Source organism: Mustela nivalis (assembly GCF_964662115.1).
Source record: "Mustela nivalis genome assembly, chromosome: 1".
Classification (NCBI taxonomy): domain Eukaryota; kingdom Metazoa; phylum Chordata; class Mammalia; order Carnivora; family Mustelidae; genus Mustela; species Mustela nivalis.
The window spans coordinates 4,339,609-4,362,435 of NC_139020.1; positions in this window are offsets into that span (position 1 = coordinate 4,339,609).

The following is a 22,827-nucleotide window of genomic DNA, read 5'->3' on the forward strand; positions in this document are numbered from 1 at the left end:
CTCCAGGACTCTATGTCTTCCCCTGCTGGAATACTGTCCTATCAAATACTATCTCTCCATGCCCTCCCCCACCCCTTGGGAACTACCATTCTGGCCTCTGTTTCTATGAATTTGACTATGCTGGGGACCTCATGTAAGTGGAATCATATGGTATTTGTCTTTTTGTGACTGGTTTATTTTACTTAGCATCATGTCTTCAAAATTAATCCATGTTTTAGCAGGCGCCAGAATTTTCCTCCTTTTTAAGACTCAGTAATATTCCACTGGGTGGATAGATCACATTTTATGTATCTGTTTCTCCTCAAAGGATGCTTGGGTTGTTTCCACTTTTGGCTACTGTGAATAATGCACCTATGAATGTGGGTGTACATAGGTTCCCCACCTTTTAGTTTGAGATCTATATGGTTGGGAGAGGAACCAGGGCTGTGTGGGCTGAGTCAAGAGTTGGTGGGCACGGATCAGATTCAAGGCCAGTTTTCCAAGTTGGGGATCATGGTAGCACCTGAGGTTGGAGCTGTATAAATGTATCCTTTAATACATTTGAATGGGGCTGTGCCCTTAGAGTGAAAACTAGGGTGACATTGTGGGTTAAAAGCACTTAGACAAGCTAAAATCAGGAACTGATGGATAGGAGGGAAGGATAAGGATAAAAGCAGAGCAATGATGGGGCATCTGGGTGGCTCAGTCAGTTAAACACACAACTCTTGGATTTGGCTCAGGTCGTGATCTCAGGGTTGCTAGGTCAAACCTGGCATTGGGCTCCATGCTCAGCATGGAGTCTGTCTGAGATTCTCTCCCTCTGCCCCTCTCCCACTCATGCTCACTCCTCTCTCTCAAATAAATAAATAAAATCTTTTAAAAAAAGCATATATGGATGGAACTGGAGGTGGTTTATGCTACGTGAAATGAGTCAAGCAGAGAAAGACAATTATCATATGGTTTCACTCATATGTGGAGTGTAAGGAATAGAGCAGATGACGTTAGAAGAACGAAGGGAAAAATGAAGGGAGAGAGAGCAGAGTGGGAGATGAACCATGAGAGACTATGGACTCTGGGAAACAATCTGAGGGTTTCAGGGAGAGTGGGGAGCAGGGATGGGTGAGCCTGGTGATGGGTATTAAGGAGGGCACATATTGCATGGAGCACGGAGTGTTATATGCAAATAATGAATCATGGAACACTATACCAGAAACTGATGATGTACTGTGTGGTGACTAACATAACATTAAAAAAAAAAACACAAAAGCATAGAGCAATGACCCCATCTGAATACCGGGAGAGTTGGGAATATGAACGAAGCCAGAGGCAGGTACTGTGTGGAGACATCACCCCAAGGCAAGACCTCAATCACTGCTTCACCCCCAAATTTTATAAAATGTCTCTGTGGCAAGAACAAAAGCCTAAGTAGCCAATGTGGGCACTGGAATTAGGACCGGGTAAATATTATTTTGAAACTGAGAATGGCAATAACTACCATTTATTGAACCCTTACTGTGTAACAGGAAGAGGAGGGGCTTCACAATCTTTATCCCATTTAATAATCCAGGAAGTTCTTGCACAGAGGATAAAGTTAAGTAACTGGGTTATGATGATGTGTTGGCAAAGTAGCCAGATTCAAGTCTAGTAGACTCCAGTTCTTGGCTCATTCGTAACCACTGGACTCTTCTGCCTTAACTTCTGACCTGAAACTGATAGATCACTGGACATAAGCTTGGTCAGCTGGGGTCATTCACTCAGACTGCACAAGTCTCATAATATATATTCAAGTAACATTGGATTAGATCGTTGATTCATAAACCTGACTTACATTGGAATCTCTTGGATACTTATCAGAATTCTACAGGCCTGGATTAAGCACCCCAAAATTTTGAGCCTTATACTTTGGTAACTGTTATAATAGATATAGGGGAAATATGTTTAATAACACATTGTCAGTAAAAGAGAGGTTCTGTTCTCACATGGAGATATGCCATTGTTTTATGCTGGGTCCCTGGTACTCTGGAAGTAAACATGAGAAGAGCCTGAGTCAGGAACAGTCAATATTGAGGATCTAAGCTGTCTACTGGAAAGACCATTTAGCTAATGGAGTTTTGTACTGAATTAATCAGAGTTAGCCTTTATATAGCTATCTATCTATACATGTAGATAGATAGATATCTACATATAACTTAATATGGATTCATGATAACATGAAACATGAAATCCAGTGGAATACAGACAGATTTATCCATCTCAGTTAGTCATTCTTAGTTTAGGGAGATGTCTCCTCTCTCCACAATCTGGAGTAAGTCATCTCCTGAACCTAATAATGAACATAATGAGACACAAGTAAGAAAGTCTCTTTTTATTGACTATCTCTTATATTATTCTTCTCTTTAAAGTAAGAAGAGAAGAAATTAACTTTTTTTTTTTTTTTTACTTCTTTGGAAGAAGTTATTGATTTATTGGAGCATCAAGGGAAAATAACTTTTGTGAAAGATTTTGTTCCCCAAGATAACAGGGGTGTGAATCCTCTGAGCTCAAAAGAGCAGTGAGTTTGCTGTGTAGGTTCTAATAGGTGCCCTCACTAGAAGTTAATTTGTGCTCACCAGCCTAGCGGTTGTGGTCCTCTGTTGGGAAGAAAATGGTTAATGTTTTGGTTTACGTCTATCCACCCACTCTTAGTGAACAAATGTAAAAATGCTTTCATCTTGTCTAATTTAAATGCGGCCCTCCTCTTCGAGTCAGAGTGCTCATTCCCTAAGATAGTGGCCAAGTGGGTAATTCCTGGTTTAGGCTTTGAACATCTGGTGGCCTTTGAATTTGATGGCATGTAATTACAGCAGGGGTAGTGGGACAGTTGGGGATTAAAGGGATGTTGTTTAATCTCCCACCATATGTTCCCATTTAACCTCTTCTCCTTCTCTCTTGCACCTGGGTGCATTGGAAGCATCTCGTGGCTGCTTCTGAAGCCTGTCCCTTGGAGGTTTGCAGTTTAAAGACAGGCTGTCTCTTGCCTTCCAGTACTCAAGTGGTTCTGATTTCACTGTCTCTTGTATTTCCATGCCCTGTTCTCAAGTTCATTAATCTAAGCAGTATGATCTTGACCTAGAAAGTGAGGAATCTCACAATTTATGAAGTCTCCTTGGGAAAAAGTACCAGTTCTGCTTTGTTGCAGTGAGTGCTACCTCATATGCAGACAGATCTTCCTCAGATAACTTTGAATGTCTTCCTGGACGCTGAGTGGGTGGATGGCTGTTAGGAGTTTTCAGAGCCAGACACAAGCCATATGTTTTGGGCTGAAGATATTGGAGCTACCTGGTTTTAAGTGTGATACTCCCATCAGGTTGAAAGCCAAAGGGTGCATACAAGTCATCAGGTGCTCTATTAGATGTCCCAACTTCATAAATACCTCTGAGTCATCTTCGTAGAGCTGTTCTTAGCACATGGTGGAGCTTACCAGTGGTGGCTATTATAGGGGTGTGAGCATGAGAGTCTGGAGTGCAAACAGTTACTTTAGGAAATAAAGGTAGGTAGAAGAATGTGAGTCAGCAAAGCAGAGACTTACACCCATGTCCTCTGACTTTTTCCCATTACACTACATGTCCTTGTCACTAGGGAGTCTGGTGGCCAAGAACTCGACATGTCAGTCCTCAAGTAACAAAGATTAATGATAATTCTTGTTTTTCACGAACACTCCCAGCCTTTATATGGAACAGAGATGCTGGGAAAATAGAGTAATGAAACAAGCATCCACAAAATTGTAAGTAGACTGGACCATTACTTGGTTCTCCTTGTGCTTCTTGAGCTCCTGGGGTGAACACTGGGACATGAGCCAGGGCACTAGGTGTCACAGGCTGAACAGGAGTATCCAGAGCTCTTTGGAACCCTGTTTCTGAGCTTGTCCTGTAGGCTCTTGCCATGACAGGATTTCAGTTCCAGCTTATTGGACTCTGCCTATTGCCACAACAAATGGCCTCACCTATGTCCTTGGAAGCTTCTGGTCTGACTCTGGTAGGCTGCACAATGGTCCCTCAAGATGTCCATCTCCTAATCTCTAGAACCTGTGACTGTTACCTTAGGTGGCAGACTTTGCAGAGGTAAATCAATTAAGTATTTTGAGATTATCCCAGATTATCTGGGTGGTCCCTAAATGCAATAACAATAACAAGTGCCTTTATAAGAAAGAGGCCAAGGGGAATTTGACAGACAGGAAAGAGGAGAGGCCCATGTAACCATGGAGTCAGAAATAAGAATGATGTGGCCACCAACCAAGGCATGCTGGTGGCCACCAGAGACTGGAAGAAGCAAGAAATAGATTCTACTCTAGATATTCTAGAGGGAGAGCACACCCCTGTGTCACACCCTGGTTTCAGCCCAGTGATGCTGAGTCCAGACTTCTGGCCTCTAGAATTGGGAGAAGATAAATTTCTGCTCTTTAAAGCCACCGAGCTTTTGGCAATTTGTTATGATAGTCACAAGAAGTGATGTTCTGACTAACAAGAGGTCAAGGGACTCGGGTGTTATTTTTTTCTTTTCTTATATCACCCATTTGGCCATTTGGCTTTTCTATAGAACATAAATTGAGAGTCTAGTATGGGCTAAAAACACTGGGGGGTGGAGAGGTATAAAATGGCATAAAACAAATAATGTGTTGAATCATATTAAGTTATATTCAATCATTTTGACCTACAAAGGGGTAGTTTTCAAGACTAAATTATCAGAGGCCATGCAGTCACCACCCAGTTATCTTAGATATTTACTTTGTAGATCTGTACAACATGTACAAAGTCTGAGGCTGCCATGCTACAGGGAAACCACTTGTAGGTGTTCTGGCCAATATCTCCAGCTCAGGTCCCAGGCGACAGTAAATAGTAACACACAGACACATGAGTGAAGAGGCCTCAGAAGAATACTGCTACCAGATGTTGAGTCACACCTGACCTTCCAGTTGTCCAGATGAGACCCAAACATTCGGGACCCTGGATGCTCTACCCATGCTCTATCCCTCCTTACTTCTTGACTCAAGAGTGTGTAAGCCTGATAAAATGATTTCTTTAAGCTGTAAAATTCGAGGATGATTTGTTACACAGCAACAGATCACAAAACAGCCTTTTTTTTTTTAATGAGAAAAAAGGAAGTATGTCCACAATACTGTTTTATGTTGCATAAGAAAGGAGAAAATGAGAATAAAAACATCTAGGAGTATGCTTATGTAGAACAACTCTTACTATCCTGGTTCTCCTTCCTTTGGCATCAAAGATCTTACGATTTCAGGGATGAAATGGATATCACAAATGAGAGGCAGTATTAGGTAATGAGCAGTATAAGCAGTCATAACAAGGAAATCCCCAAATACAATGGCTTAAAGAGAATAGAAGTTGGCTTCCCTCTCACATAACAGTCAAAGACATGGAGTAGCTTTTCTCTGTGTGATCGTTCCTGGAAGTTTCTTTTATCTTGTTCCACCATTCCCAAGGACCTGCAGTTCAATCATGTCTCAGCTCAAGGGGAGAGAGAGAGAAAGGGGCTAGCTGATTCTTTTCAACCAAATGAGGTAAAAATTACATATTCGTTTTGCTCATAGATGCACAGAGCCAAACCCAGCTGCAAAGTAAATTGGGCATAATAACTTCTAGCTTGGCCTCCACTGCCCCCTATAACTTTGTTTCTATGGGCAAAGAAAGAGTGAATTTCAGTAGGCAAGACTCAATTTTTAAAATTAACATATAATGTATTATTTGCTTCAGGGGTACAGGTCTGTGATTCATCAGTCTTATACAATCCAAGCACACACCACACCACACACCTTCCCTAGTGTCCCTCACCCAGCCACCCAATTCCTGATCCCCCACCCCCCATCAACCCTCAGTTTGTTTCTTGAGATTAAGAGTCTCTTATGCTTTGTTTCCCTCCCGATCCCATCTTGTTTCATTTATTCCCTCCCTACTCTCATGCCCCCCTGCACTGCCTTTCAAATTTATCATATCAGAGAGTTCATATGATAATTATCTTTCTCTGATTGACTTATTTCATTTAGCATAACACCCTCTAGTTCCATCCATGTCATTGCAAATGGCAGGATTCTTTGTGTGTCTTTTTGATGGCTGCATAGTATTCCATTGCATACACACACACACACACACACACACACACACACACATACATACACACCACATCTGCTTTATCCATTCATCTGTTGATGGACATCTAGGTTCTTTCCACAGTTTGGCTATTGTGGACATTGCTGCTGTAAACATTCAGGTGCACGTGCCCCTTTGGATCACTACGTTTGTATCTTTAGGATAAATACCCACTAATGTGATTGCTGGCTTGTGGGGTATCTATTTTCAACTTTTTGAAATTTTCATACTGTTTTCCAGAGTGGCTTCATCAGACTGCATTCCCACCAACAGTGTAGGAGGCTCCCCTTTCTCTGCATCCTTGCCAACATTTGTCATTTCTTGACTTTTTAATTTTAGCAATTCTGACTGGCATGAGGTGGTGTGCCATTGTGGTTTATGATTTGTATTACCCTGATGCCAGGTGATGTGGGGCACTTTTTCATGTGTCTGTTGGCCATTTGGAAGTCTCCTTTGCAGAGATGTCTGTTCAAGCCTTCTGCCAATTTCTTCATTGGATTATTTGTTTTTTGGGTGTTGAGTTTGATAAGTTCTTTACAGATTTTGAATACTAGCCCCTTATCTGATATGTCATTTGCAAATACCTTCTCCCATTCTGTTGGTTGTCTTTTGCTTTTGTTGACCGTTTCCTTTGCAAGACACAATTTTTGACACAGAAAAAATGCAAAAGGTCTATGATTGAAATGAAAAGAGGACAGGCCTTGTCACTAGTGGGGGCTTGAAATTTTGGGTTAGGCTTTAAGTAGGAAGCACCAATCACTTGAAGGAAGAGCAGAGTTTCAGCAGTAGATACTCCCTTCAGTAAGTAGGTCAATATGAATGAATGGCGCACTCCTCTGACTCACTTTGACTTATTTTAATCATCATGGTATTTAAGCAACCAATCTGTTCCTGGACTCATCTGGGGTCTAGGATTGTGGTGAGCAGGCAGAACTGCTGTGCCTCAGGAGACAGGGTGGAGAGGCTAGCTGGGACTGGGCACTGCTTGGCTGTGGGAATGATGGGAAAGGGGACCTCTGTTTGGTGAGATGAGAAGGGGAAAGGTATGGCTTGTTGAAGAGTGAACTGTAAGTTTAACACATATAAGCTTTCCCATTCTGCCTTACAGTATTGTCTGGAAATTCTACACTGCCCTTTGAAGTTCAAAGGAAGGTCATTTATTTGCAGGAATCTGAAGAGGAGGGTTGGGATTAATATGCACCAATCCCGAGGCTCAGTCTCTGATTATTATCAAGTATGAAGAAATAGTTCCATCTTCATACCATCATGCATTTCATTTTCGAAATGAACACCGACTCCGTTAAGGGAAACACGTTTAAGGCATGGAAAAGTAAACTTTGAGTATCTTCTATTTCTGATGTTTCTTTGGGAGTTCTTCTCTGGCGACAGTGAGAGGAATTCCCGAGGAAGGCCAGTTTAGCAGATGCGTTTGCGTTGTGTTCAACTTCAGAGGCGTGGGTTCCATCCGTGAGGATGTCCGGCATGCTGGCGTGTTGCTGTGGAGCCAAGAAAGGAACGTTTCTAAGTTGCTTCCTAAGACTGAGCTATCATAACGCTAATTTCTCCTCAATTTCAACCGTTTCTGAATTGGAGTCTTACAATTTCGTACTTACCTGGTACAAAGCATATATATTTTTTCTCCATTTATTTTCAACAGAGAGGATGAAGGTAGGCTTGATAGAATAGTATTCTATCTGGATAAGCTAACTGTTTAAACAAATTAACTCCCACTTCCCAGTGGCTTAACACAGGTTTATTTCTAGCTCATGTGAGTCTGATGGGGTTCCCTGGTTTTCCTGGGGGGGTTTCTCCTCCGGAGGCTAGCTAAAGGATACAGGTTTCTATCATCAAGTGACTCTCAGAGTCCTTCACGTTTGATGCCATGGCTGGGAGAGGTGGAATGTGGACCGTTATGCGGCTCTGCTCCAGGACTAGAAGGAAGGCGCATTGCACCGTCTTTAGTTGGCCAGACCCATTCGGGTAGTCCCAACCAGACTGCAAAGCAGGTTGGAAGTTGTAGACTTCCATGTGCCCAGGAAGGTATCTTGGGACTTCATGTGCAGCCAGCTAGTTTCTGGCTTTCGTAATTAAGGAAGCTTTTATGTCATTGATGATGATCAGTCACGTGTGTAACTCCCACAGGGCAGCATGCATGCTGTTCTTTTGTTCCTCTAGGGCAGAGATGGGGTCACGATACAGGTCATGGTGCACGCTCGTCATTGCTGTGCGTGAGGCTCATCTTTATTGGTCCCCACCCCCGTCATGTCAGCTCCTCTTCTTCCTCTCTCGCTGGTAGCTGCCCACTTCAGTGTGTCTACCGTACGTCCTTGGGTATTCGTGTATCCTGTAGAACAAGCAGTGTGGGACATCTTCCCCAACCCTTGCTTTCAGTATTCACTGCATTTCACCCGTGGTCTCTCCTCGTGATTTGTGTTACTTTGCTCGCTCGTGATTTTGATACCCTCTTGCATATATTAATCTATAATTGCTTCTTCATTTTTTCTACAGGGTCTTAGTTTCCTATGGCTTTTTAAAAATTTATTTTCAGCATAACAATATTCATTATTTTTGCACCACACCCAGTGCTCCATGCAATCCGTGCCCTCTCTAATACCCACCACCTGGTTTCCCCAACCTCCCACCCCCCGCCGCTTCCTATGGCTTTTTATTTTATTTTTTTTTGAATGATTTTATTTATTTACTTGTCAGAGAGAGAGAGAGAGAGAGAGAGAGAGAGAGAGAGAGAAGCAAACAGAGGGAGAAGCAAGCTCCCCGCTGAGCCGAGAACCTGATGCTGGACTCGATTCCAGGATCCCAGGATCAGGACCCGAGCGAAAGGCAGATATCTGACTGACTGAGCCGCTCAGTGTCTTTTTCTATGGTTTTTAAAAATTGGTTTATAACAGTCCATATGTATTCTAGACACTAATATGCCATTGACTTTTGATGCAGCAAGTGTTTCCTCTTAGCCTGTCTTCCCCCGGGAACTTTGTGGTGCTCGTCACTAATCGAGAAGCTTTAATTCTGATGTCATCACCTTGATCCATTAACACATTACTTTGTAGTTTATTCTTTTTGGTTCCTCTTGTGCTAATTTTGAGTCATGAAGATACATTCATGTCTCTTAGCAATTATTTTTAACTTTTAAGATTTTAAAGTGTCTGGAGATGACATTTTTATAGGGGATCAGCTGGGAATACAGCTTTATTTTCTCCACAGCAATTCGATTTCTTGCAAGTCATCTGCTAAAGAGTTCCTTCTCCCCCCATCGCTCTGTGGTGTTGTCTTTGTCGTGCATAAAGCTGGCATGGGGCCATCCCTGAGCTCCTTCAGATGTTCCATTGGTCTATCTGTCCAAATCTGTACCAAAACCATCTTGTTTTTGTTACAATGGTTTTCTCCAGTCCAGTCTGTCCTGCTCCTTACCTCGCTCTTCATTTTCAAGAAGCATTTTGTCAATTCATGGATCTTTATCCCTTCGTATAAATGTTAGAGTTCTTACGTTGGACATAAAAAATCTAGTTGGAATGTTGATTAGGATTGCACTGAATATGCATATGAATTTAGGGATAATTGGTATAGCTACCCTATTGAATTGGTTAATTGCTATATTTACTATATTAGGTGAACTGCATTGTGCTAATTTATACCAGAAACATGGCATAGCATTTCTTCAGATGATTAGATGAAATGTTTTCCATAAAGGCATCTTGTCTTCACTCAAGCTAGTGTTTTAAAGAATGGGTACCCCTTCAACAAAATTCAGCTGGGGACACATTCACGTGAGGAGCTTCTGTCAGGTTCCATCCCCAGTGTCTGTAGAAGCGTGTCCCTCTCAGCCGGGGTTGGCATGCCCTACTTCCATCTCCAACCTTCCCCTTAGATGGAGCTCTTCAGAACGTTTAAAAGCGCCAATCAATTCAAATAAATTAATTGCATCCTGAGGATATGATTTAAGACATGAACTCTACCTGAGTGGAAACATTCCAGCATATTTGCAGCCCGACAAGGCTCCCACACTATTAACACTCCAGGGAGCTCCGAAACCTTTGTTGTGCTTATCACAGAATAACGCGTCTGGAAACAAGAAGGCTGCAGTGAGTGCTCTTTTGGAGCAAGACTCGAAACTCCTGAAACTTCTCCACCAGCCCAATTCTGCAGCAGAGAAAGGAGAACGTATACCACAAGTGGGTCCAGGTCCAGCCAAGGATGGTGGGAGGCTGCTGCAGATTTTGTCCTGAATGCCTGTGTTCATGAAGAACAATAAAATTTAATTCAATAAAATTTTATTCTTCTCCAACATATGTTGATGACAATATTTTTCATTTTTAAATTTTTTTTTTATAAACATATAATGTATTATTAGCCCCAGGGGTACAGGGTGACAGTATTTTTCTAGGCATAACACAGTCTGCAGTAAAGTGAACTCTGGGAAGTTGGGCCACACTTGACCTGTGACTTTACATACTTCCGACCCTACTATCCAGGGGCCCAATTTGAAGGGAATGGCACTCAACTTTTTTGGTTAGATTCGGCTTAGGGGTTGTTAAGAGCTGAATTGTGTCCCCCCAAATTCATATGTTGAAGCTCTGATCCCTGGTACCTCAGGATGGGACCCTATTTGGACACGAGGCCTTTATGGAGGTGATCAGTTAAAATGAGGTCATGAGAACGGGCCCTAATCCTTTCTGACTGGATCCTTAGGAGAAGAGAAGGACACGGATGCACACAGGGACCCTGTGAGGACACAGGGAGAGATGGACTCTACGCGCCCAGGCGAGAGACCTCAGGAGGAACCAGCCCTGCCCATGCCTTGACCTTGGCCGTGCGGCATCCAGGACTGTGGAAAAACCCCTGTGTGAGCCCCCAGTCTGTGGTGTTTGCTATGGCCTCCTGAGCCGCCTGGCTGCCCGTATGGAGAAGGACCGCAGAGTTACAGGAATATGGGTCAGTTTAGATTTTTACGAGCCGTGTCTGCAACCTGGTGGTTCTCTGTCTTTGTCTGGTCCTTCTGCAAACCCCTGGGCTCTTGGTGTAAATAAAGAGAGTAAAGAGATTGGTGTGGGTCCGAGGAAGGAGGACTAGTGGGTGGTCCGGGGTGCACGATAATGGGGACCCAGGAGCTCTATCTATCTAGACATCGGCTCACCTGCTCCTGCTTTTCCAGCAAACTTGAAGAGGGCTTCTTCTATCTAGAGGGTAAGTGGTGACTTTCTAGAGAATTCTGAGGAAAGAGGGTGCACTGCTCCCACCAGGACCATATTTGGAGGATTCGTGTAGGACACAGGAAGGGTCATTACGGTGGTGCCAGGGTCTGGGTGGTAGACAGGACCTGTGGGCAGCACAGCAGGTCCCAGGGAAGCTGGCTGGGGCAGAGCAGAGCCCAGGCCTCCCATCTGAGAGCAGGGAGGTTCAGTGAAAGATGGATTTCGCAGCACGGAGGAAGCACAGGCTGGAGAAGAGGCTAGGCATGGGTTACCGGGAGCCTGTTTGGTGTGGGGTCTGGGGTCCGGGGTCTGCTGGTCGGAGGGCTGAGCCGCAGGTGCAGGAACCTGACTGAGCTCCTGTCTCAGCTCCTAGGAAGCAGAGAAGTCACTTGAGCCATGCAGGACATCGGCTCACCTGCTCCTGCTTTTTCAGCAACCTTGAAGAGGGCTTCCTCCTGACTCAGGCCCTGGGGAAGGTTCCAGACGGGACACCGAGCCCTGGTCCAGTCACATCAACCACTGATCTGGGACGTGTTCACGCTGCCTTTCCTGGACACAGAGCTGCTCTGGGCGCTTGGGTGGGGCCTGGCCAGCAGATGTGGGGAGCAGAGTCTGCTTCTGGAAGGTGAGGGGTCAGGGAGAGGACAGCAGGAGGCCATACACGGAGGGAGCTGCTAACAGTTTTGGGGGGATTTGCAGGGAGGACTCTGCTCCCTTGTGGAGGTGCTCCCTCGGGGCGGGCAGCGCGACTGGACGTGTGGGTTCCGTCCACAGGGAGACAGGAGGCTGTCAGCAATATTACAAAACCCGAAACTGTAAGATTTGAAAACAAACAATTATTTTAGCAGAAAATGAGAGACCAGCTTCAAGTTTTCTTGTTAAGGGCTTGTTTCTAAACAGCTGAATAATTACTGTCGTCTATTTAAGATTTCCAGATGGTTTCTAAAATTTTCTGCTTTCTTCAGAATTTCTCAGTCTTTTTACACTTGTCTCAAAGATTGCTGTAACATTTCTAATTGGATCATTGCATTTACAACAAACATTTCTGGAAGGCCCCCTCTGCTAAGGGCTGGTGAGTGAGAAGCATACTGACTTCCAGGGTTATTTTAAGAAGAGATGGTGCTTGTATGATTCAGTGTTTTTAGGATTTTTTTTTCATTATCTTTATTATTAAGTCGATATCTACAAATCTCACACGGATTTAGTAAATAATCTAATTATCTAATTCTGGACCAAATAGAACATTTCATACTCCTGCCATAAATGGTATTACAAGTTGACTTCAAAACACAGCTTAGTAACAACAGGTGCTTTCTTATTCTACATTAGGATTGTGACTGTTTCTATTCTTTTGCAGAAAAATTAAGTCTTTTTTGAAGAGTCTCCAGTTTCTGATTTTTCACTCAGAGAATTAAGCACAACTATCTCAAGTTTCTGGAATGGTCGTGACCTTTTCTGTTATAAATACTCGTCATTGACGTTGTGTTTCGGGGTCCCAGGGCCGGGGAACTCCATGGATGTAGCCCTGACCCACGTTCCCAGCCTCCCTCACCTCGCTCATGTGTCTGACTCCACGTGCCTGTGTCAGAGGCTGCTGAGCCTCCCGCCTTTTCCCAGCACAGCCTCGAATTTTCTGCATTCTTCCATTCCCTTTCTGCTGATTTTACAGTCTGCCCTGAGGCCCTCACTGAATATGTTTGTGTATTCATTGTGTTAAATGAATTTAACCTACCTTTGTGTATTCATTGCATTAAAACAAAGATATTGCTTACTTATTTTGAGAGAGAGAGAACTGCAGGAGCAGGTGGCGGGCGGACCGAAGGGGAGGGAGAAGCAGGCTCCCAGCCGAGCAGAAGCCCTACGCGGGGCTCGATCTCAGGATCCTGAGATCGGGACTTGAGCTGAAGGCAGACGCCCAACCCACTGAGCCACCCAGGCGCCCCTAGTCATACATTTTAAATTTTCTTTTGAGCAAACATATTTCCACTTTTAAAAAAAAGATTTTATTTATTTATTTGACAGAGAGAGAGAGAGAGAGACAGCGAGAGAGAACACAAGCAGGAGGAATGGGAAAGGGAGAAGCAGGTTTCCTGCTCAACAAGAAGCCCGATGCGGGTTTGATCCCAGGATCCCGGGATCATGACCTGAGCTGCAGGAAGACGCTTCACTTACTGAGCCACCCAGACGCCCCTCACATTTCCATTTTGAATTGTAGATATGTTTCTATAGAGATACATTTCTGTTGCTTTTGATAAATTATAATCTTTGAAGACTATGACTGTTAAAGATAGATAGACCGACGGATGGATGGAGATAGAAATATAGAAAAAGATACAGAAATAGACACAAACACAGGTACAGGTACAGAAATCCCTCTTCAGTAGAACGTGTGCCCCGTGAGGACAGAGAAGGCTGTCTGCTCTGAGCCCTGCAGCATTCCCAGCATCTAGAATGCACCTGTCCTGTGCGTCCAATGTGCACCCGGAGCTCTCCCTGGCATGGTGCCCACTCACACCGGGATCACTGCTCACCGGCCCCCTCCCCGGTGCATCCCGAGCTCCTGAGGGCAGGCCTGGCCATCATTTACTGTTGGGTTCCCATCTCTTTCAATATGTGATTGACAGTGATAAACATGCATGTATCTGGGGTGTCCCCGGGGACGGAGAGATGTAGGACAAGGACGATCAGAGGCAAAGCTCATGGCTCAGTCACTCACTCCTTCGTGTCCTCACACAAATGTCCCTTTAGGAGTGAGGTCTCCTGGGGATGTCCCTCTGAAAGTAAGACCAGGATGCTTCCCCACTCAACACTGCCTTTTCACCTTTATTTTCCTCCAAAATCCTAACATGGCCGCAACATATGCTTACGGTGTTTTTCTTTCCCAGCTCCGTGAAGTCAAGGACTCTGTCTTCTCTCGCTGCATGGATAGCAGGTTCTTGAAATGTTTGCTGCATGAATGGAAGCCTGAAGTATGTTATCAAAATACACCTTAGGAATCATTAAAGACTTTTTATGATTTTTTTCAATAAACATTTAAAATATATGTAAATAAAAACATCTAAAATAAATTAAAAAAAAAACTTGAAAAATGGGAATGTAGTACTATTTTCTCGATAGACTGCAGTTAGCTGGTGAGATTCCTTACACCGTGTGAGGTGTCCCCTGGAAAGGGCTTCCCGTTAGCTGGACGGAGCAGCTGACATTGGTCACTGCTCAGGACAGTCTGGAACGAGGGCTGACAGCAGGTGGGTCACTAAGGTGGCTTTTTCTTTGCCAGCAATGGTTCGCATTAACAGTTCTAGCGACCCGGAACAGGTAGCAGAGCAGGTGCCTGGGCGTGGCCTGTTCTCAGAGTAGGTGTTCCTTGAATGAAAGAGTATTGGTAAGAATACAGTTCTTCAGTGCTCTCCAGAATCACAGGCTTCATAAATTACTTCTGAGGCTTCTTTATGTCACATAAATTCTTCTAAATTAAATGCAGAAAACATGACTGCAAACATGTTACAAGGGATGCTTCTCTGTTACCGTAAAGTTTGCAAAGGGTCGGTAGCTCACGGGAGGGGACATGGAACGTGTGCAGCCCGCATGTAACTGGAGTGGTGACTGTGTTAGTAAATAGGAATGGTCGGGTCTGCCAGCGTCCACGTGTGGGAAGGCTTGGGGACGCTCTACTGTCTTCGTAGGAGTTAGAGACCCAGTGTCCAGGCAACCCATATGAAGGGGAGCCTGAAGCGTGGCCGCTGTGACTCTGGTGGCACTTTCTGCATGAGGACATGGGCACTGACACGCCACACGACCTATCGCTTCTGGTTAATGTATGTCTTTAGCCTAGTTTTTATGGGTGCTGCAGGCTGTGCCGTTAGCAGGTGTCAAATATGAATTTGCACGTAAGATGTAAATTTGCCAGGACCTTGCCAAATTTCTCATGATCCCCTCTATTCTCCTGCATTTAAAAAAAACACCTCTTTTTAAAGAATACATAATACATAGTTGGGGGCTACATGTTAAATTTAGAGTTGAAAGGAAAGGCTGTAGTGAAAAAATGAACCAAGGGATGGTTTGGTGATTTTTTTCCCATTGGTATGTGATACCGGCTAGAAAAGCTAATGGTTTGCTCAATGCGTGCACACACACGTGCACATTTACACTCACACACACGAGTGCACAGGCACAGGTGCACATACATGCCCACACACTCCCACATATGCCCACTCACCCATGTTCAAAGGCACCCACACCCACACATGCACACATGTGCACACGCACACCTGAATGCAGATGTGCACATATGTGTAAGTGCACATCTCAAAGCATAGGCACATGCGTTGGTGTACACACATGTGCATAGCTGTACCCACACGCACATGTGCACATGTAGACACCACCCACACACCCACTCATGCACACACAATGTACACATGCACACACAAAGTACAGAAGGCAGATGTGGACATGCACACACATGTACACACATGCACACAGAGGCACACACAGATGCACACACATGCACACGCACACATGTGCACACACACGTACACAATGCACACAGGGACGCACACAGGGGCACACATATGCACTCGTGCACATGAAGGCGGCACACACACACACTCAGTCATGCTTACATAGTGCACACAGTGCACACACAAGGTGCACAAGGCACGTGTACACATGCACACAGGGGCACACACACATGCATACACATGCAGGCACACACTTGTGCACACACACACACATACACACGCTCATGCCCTTCCAGCAACCTAAGCCCAGTCTCCCTGCTGAATCTGCCCCCACAGGCCCACCTTCTGCTGACACAAAGGTCCACATGGGCTCCTGGCCCCAAGCTCAGCTGGACGACTGCACCCCAGGGCTCCCCGCTGAGCACGGGCTTCCAGGTGGAGCTGCAGCCCCTCGTGCTCCTCTCTGGGTCCTTTTGTGCTTTGATTTCTCGCTTCTCTCCTTCTCTCCCTCTTCCCCACCCCCCCACTTCCCGTGCTCTCCCTGAGCTTCCTTCCTTCCAGAAGTTCAGAAGGAGAGGAGAGGCGCGCCTTTCCTCGGGGTATGCTCCAAGCCCCGTTTTTTGTGGGGACTTGGCCCCCCATTGTTTGAGTGAACTTCTATAGGGGACTTCGCGGGAGGGGGTCCCCTGTACGCCCATGCCTCCTTTCTCCCCTGCTTGGAGCACCTCAGCCCTTGTTCCCCTCGGAGCTGTGAAGATAATGGGGTTGGATACGGAGGGTCCCTCAAAGACCGTGGTCCCTTCATTCCTGGGAACGCCGTGAATCTCTCTTAGGCTCTGGAGGGGGCGAGCGGCAGATGGAGAGGAAGGAGCGAGGGACAGTTTCTGCTGGGCCCCTGCCCCCCCCCAAGGCCGCCCCAACCCCTCTGGAGCCTGGCCTTGTCCCCTCCCCAGCCCACAGCCACCCGTGGGTGGCAGCTGTGGCCCCTCTGTGACCAGGGCCCGTGGACCCCGCCGACAGCGCGAATGTGCCAGGTTGACGAGGGAACACGCGACCGGCCCGTGATGTGCTCTTCCCGTCGCTTGTCCTCACTGGCGCCATCTCCCTCGTGTCTGTTATTTCTTTTATTGTGGGAAAATACGCATTACGTAAAATGTACCATTTGAGCCATTTTTCAATTACCGTTCAGCGGCCCCGAGGACATGCGTGTCGTGCAACCGTCCCACCATCGCGTGTGAGCCGCTGTCCACACAGGCCTCCCCATGCGTTCTTTCCTGCTCTCTGTCCGTCAGCGGGAACAGCTCTGGACCGCGACGGGGACTCAAACCGCAGGAGAGGCTCAAGGAAAATGGCTCTGCGGGAAACTGGCCGAGCTCCGGAGCTTCTCCGGGGCTGATGGCACCGGGTCCCTTACCGCTCAGGGCCAGCAGAGGGGGCCGGTGGGCCAAGCCTCGCGGAACCTCTTCCCTGCGCATCACGGCCCCGAAGCCGGGGAGGAGGCAGGGGCGGCCGGTGCCTGCGGGCGGGGCAGCATTTACCCAGCAGAAGCTCCACACTATGTCAGGAACGCTGAGCCAAGCCATGTTTTACCTGTTCAAAGTTAACTTCTCCCACCGATATTTCCTGGGGAAAAACATCAAGGAAGAACAGTTCTTCCCTCCCTTTGGGAAGGCTCCTTTCTTTGATTCCGAGGCTTTTTGCCCCAGAGGATAGTTAGTAGCATTATTGGGGTATTTAATGTAATGTAATGTAATGTAATTTTTAAAAAAAGATTTTGTCTATTTATTTGACAGACAGAGATCACAAGTAGGCAGAGAGGCGGGCAGAGAGAGAGGGGGAAGCAGGCTCCCCGCGGAGCAGAGAGCCCGATGCGGGGCTCGATCCCAGGACCTTGAGATCATGACCCGAGTCAAAGGCAGAAGCTTAACCCACTGAGCCACCCAGGCGCCCTAATTTTATTTTATTTTTAATATTTTATTTATTTATTTGACAGAGAGACACAACGAGAGAGGGAACACAAGCAGGGGGAGTGGGAGAGGGAGAAGCAGGCTTCCCACTGAGCAGGAAGCCTGATGCGGGGCTCGATGCCAGGACCCTGGGATCATGACCTGAGCCAAAGGCACACGTTTAATGACTGAGCCACCCAGGCACCCCTATTTGGGTATTTTAAACTGGGTGGGCAGTTCTTGGGTGTTGAGAGCCACCCAAGTCAGGGAGAAAGGCCCGTGCTGGCTTGCCAATCCTGGTGTGAAATTTAATGTGAGCTAGAGAAAGTGAAGACATGGAGCGAACTTCGTGTGTCTGGAAGGGGTCATGTCCACGAACGCCGGGGGTCACTGCCACTCAGTGTCTCTCTGTGACACACAGCCGCTCACTATTCTCATTACAGGAGACAAAGAAATCCGGACTCCCAAGCTCCTTGTTCCAAAGTGAAGTCGGTTGTGAGGAACAGAGGGCCAGTCCATCTGCACGGAGCGTCTGTATGGGCAGCCACGTCCCACGGTCCACGGGCAGCTGGAATGTTTTTAGCCCATCGCCCAAGGTACATGGAAGAACTTTTTCCGAAAATAGAACCCTGACGATTATAGCCACAGACAAATACAAACGGATGGAGATTGTCAACAAAAAAAGCTAAAAAAGACAACCTAATTATTTTAAAACCTGATCACCTAGAATTTGTTGACAAGAAAATACAACACAAAGCAAAAAAAAAAAAAAAAAAAAAAAAATCCACCCCCCCAAAAGGGCACAATCCTTAACATACCTTTCCTAGGAAAGCCTCATTACCATAACAGACGAAGAAGTCCATTTCTCCTCGCGCATTCACTGTTCCTTATCTACGGACACTCTCAGAGCTAAGGGCAACAAAACAAAACAAGCAGCAGCCAACACCGAAAACCTTGTCTGAGTTGCTTCTCATCATGCCAGTTTCAACTGCAATTTTTCCCAGACCATCTCGCTGTGCTGTCAGCCAACACGCACTGAACTTGGCGATTCTCTGGCTTTCTTATCCCTCCCTGGGAAATGAAGTTCTCTATGCAAATGATCGCCCTCTGCCTGACGGTCTTGGGTCCATGTAATGGGGTTGCTGACATTTCTCTGACCTGCTAGTGGAATAATTAGGTGCTCCAGTTACCAAGCAACAGCAAGTCGGATGACCCAGGAGAGAGAGTCCTGGGCAGACTCGGTGGAGGGATGGAGTCCACTTCCGGAAGAGTGTGCACCCGACACAGGGGTGGTGATCCCTGCCATGGTGGCTGACACAGTCAGGGGCCAGCTCACCTCCACTGTCCCCAGGCACGGCGCCGATGGGATGCCAGCCTGCCCACCACCGGTCCCTGATTACCTGCTCTTCACCTACCAGCCCGTGTGCAGAATTCAGTGAAGGCTTTGCAATGGTTATTGAGTTATTTACTTATTCTGTTATGATAAACGCCCACACACAAAACATGAGATTTACCCTCTTGACAAATATTTAAGTGTCAGGTACAGTGTTGTTACTGTAAGGACCGTGTTGCAGGGCCCATCCCTGGAATGTTTTCTTGCCTAATTGTCACGGTGCACGTGACCCAGCAGCTCCCCAGTTTCCCTCCCCCGGCTCCTGGCAACCACCGTGTTCTCTCTGCTTCTGTGAGTCTGACCACCTTAGCTCCCGTGCACAAGGGCAGTCGTGCTGCATTTGTCCTTCTGTGACTGGCTTGTTTCACTCAGCATCACGGCTGCTCAAAGATCTCGGTCCTGGGAGGAGACACCACCTGTTCATCGAGACCGACCCCATGCACTGCCAGGGGTGGTGGGTCGTCCTGATTGACAGGTTTTGTGATTCAGACCGCACAACCCCTGAGAGGAAAGAGTACAGCGCCAGAAGCTGTCCTGTAAACCTAATAACTTCTTAATGTGGCATATCAAGAGTGGCCCAGAGCTGAAGACCATCATGCTAAGTCGTATTTATATATGCAGATAGATCAGATGTCATATCAGATAGATATACATGTAGATACCTCAGACAGATACCTGAACATGTCTGTGGGCTCAGGAAAAAAAACCTCCCATACCATAAAAGCTATATCCTGGATATCAACTGTGATGGTGACTGGTGTGGACATTCTGGGATTGTAAAGAACTCTCGATTATTTGTCTGCTTTTCTATATTGTTCAAATGTTCTACTATCAATGTTACCTTTATACTAGCAAATACAGACATGTGAGCTTGTACGTAAGTACGCATCCATGTAAATTATGTTTATGTGCGTGTTTTGTCCAGGGGTTTGCGTCGGAAGTGTGGTTCTCTTTGTAAAAATGAGTTATTACCACATAAATCTATTTATTCAAGGGAGAAGTAAAAAAAAAAGAAAAATCTATCTTGAGCAGTGACCTCAGCTGCGTAGAAAACAGAGGGGATTATCCACAGGGCTCAGACTCAGAAACCAGGAGACCTTGTTACTGTGGCTACTCACTTCAGGGACCTTCCTGAAACAGATTCTCCAGCCATGATTCATCTGTGTGAGAGCCAAGATTCCCTGAGCACTCACCGTGTTCCAGACCGGCTAACCATTGTCCCTGCTAATCCTACACCCAGCCCACGAGGCAGGTTCTGCTACTGTCCCCATTTTCCAGATGGGGAAAAAGAGGCACAGAGTGACCAGGTGATCTGGAGAAGCTGCCGGCAACGAGGAGTCCAGGGGCCTCCAGAACCCACGCCTCCACCATCAGGCTGTGCCGCGCCTTCAGATGGGTAGATGGGTCACAGAACACCCCACAGGGATGTGTGGGCTTAAAAAGTCAATGGCATTGGAGGGGACCTTGGACAGGAATGAAATGGCATAGCGAGATTAGCTATTTACAATTTATTTACCATGTTAGTTCTTGAAGTAGAGTCCCTACATTTGGGTCCTCCTGGGTGGGGCGAGAAGCTGCCTCCTTTCAGGATCTGCGTGGACACAGCCACGGTCTGTCCAGTGTCTTTGACTGTGGTCTCTTCCTGTTGTTCTGGTGTCCAGCTGGCCTGTGGGTGGGAGTGACAAGGGCCTTCCCATAGGCCAAGGAGGATATACCAACGGGACTCCGCCATGGCCATGGCCAAGCCGGGAGTGGGGCTGGGGGCTGGGGCATGCTGGGAAGGACTCCAAGATCCTGGTTCTTCATTATTTCCCTGGTGGCAGAAGCTTGACGCTACGTTCGTGCTAAGGTTTAGCCCATATGCGCCCGGAGTAGGTGGTATTGTTGACTGACTTACATCCATATTCAAGAGTGTGGCTGTCTTCTCAGTCAGCTTGAGTTACTTTACCAAAATACCACAGACTGGGTAGCTTGTAAACAACACAAATTTATCTCTCACAGTTCTGGAGTCTGGGAGTGTGAGATCCGGGTGCCAGCATGGGCAGGTTCTTGGTGGGGGCCCTCCTTTGGTTTACAGATGGACGGCTTCTTCCTGTGTCCTCACATGCCAGAGAGGGGAGCTAGCCAGCTCTCTGCCCCTGCCCCCCTTTTAAAAAAGATTTCATTTATTTATTTGCAGAGAGATCACAAGTAGGCAGAGAAGCAGGCAGAGAGGGCTCTCTCGCTCATTGGGCTCAGCAGGGAGCCCAATGGGGGACTCGATCCCAGGACCCTGAGATCACGACCTGAGCTGAAGGCAGAGGCTTAACCCACTGAGGCACCCAGCCCCCCTTCTCTGGCCCCTTTTTATATGGGCACAAGTGCCATATAATGAGGCCATCTCTGGCCTCATTACCTCCCAGAGGCCACCTCCAAATACCATGATACTGGGATCCTGGTATCAACAGATGAATTTTGGGGAAACATAAGATTTGGTCCATAGCAGTGGTGGGTATGAAATATTTCCCTGCTGGTAGGTTTGACGAAGTTCCACATCAATAATTTTAATTAGCAACCGCTCTAGAACAGTAACAGGAAAGTCAAGTTCATCTTTGTTGTCAACACAGAACCACCTGACCCTAAAAACACAGGTTCTTTGAAAGGTACAGCTCGGTTGACTTTAGACATGTCATGTTTGAAATAGCAGTGGGATCTCAAAACTGATCAAGCCCTAAAGCCACACGGTCAAACAGCTTTGAAAGAGGGTCCTGGAATTGCGAGCTCCAGCCATTGTTAGTCACTGTGAGACTTTCGATGATTACAGCAACTCTAAAATGTTTCCTAGACTAAATCAAACTAATCCTAACAACTTTGTTTTCTTTTGATCATTGTACATTTAAAAAAAAAAAAACATGACACTCCCTAGCTATTTTTTCTTCCACATGTTGTGCAAAGTCTTTTTGGCTGAAGGCAAGAACATTCCCTGGTGCTCTGTACAGAGGTCCGTCTCTGGTGGGATCTAAGCTCCTGTTTAGTCAGTTGACAAACATTTATTGAAATGCAAACAGGGAGCAGAAGATACTTCTCTGCCCTCCAGAATCTCACAACCCAGTGGAGACACTCACAGCCATCAAAATAATTTCTCTGTGTGTATGTGTGCATTTGTGTGTACCTGTGTGTGCATGTGTGTGTGCATATGCATTTGTGTGTGAGGCTGAGAGGCAGCTCGGGTCAGGGTTTAACAGATTAAATTCATTTTTAGACTAAATTCATTTCACCATGGCTTTGGGGCTGTCCTGGCCAAGCCAGAGCTGAGCACAAACAAGGTCTGAATTATGTGCAATTAGAAGCTTCCCTCCCCTCCGTCTGGCTTTGTCCTCATCGAATCTTGTTTCTTGCTCTCATGGCCATCATCTACCCTGGCATCAGCTTAGCAGAACAATGTCCATGAAATTAAATTCACAAAGGTCTTGGCAGCTTATTCTGATATATTTCAGCCCTGATGATGGGGATGCAGGGCAGGGGGCCAGCCCCCATCTGTGGACCCTCATGTGAACTTTGGGGTGGGGTTCTGGGTGGGGAGGGGAGCAGGAGGCGAGGGGATGCACAGAGAAACTCTGTGCATCGTTGGAAGCCCTCAGATTCCTTCTTCTGGAACTTTAAGTCCCTCGTCTTAAGTAAGGAAGAGAGACTTTTCATCAAGTCAGGCCCAAAGGTTAG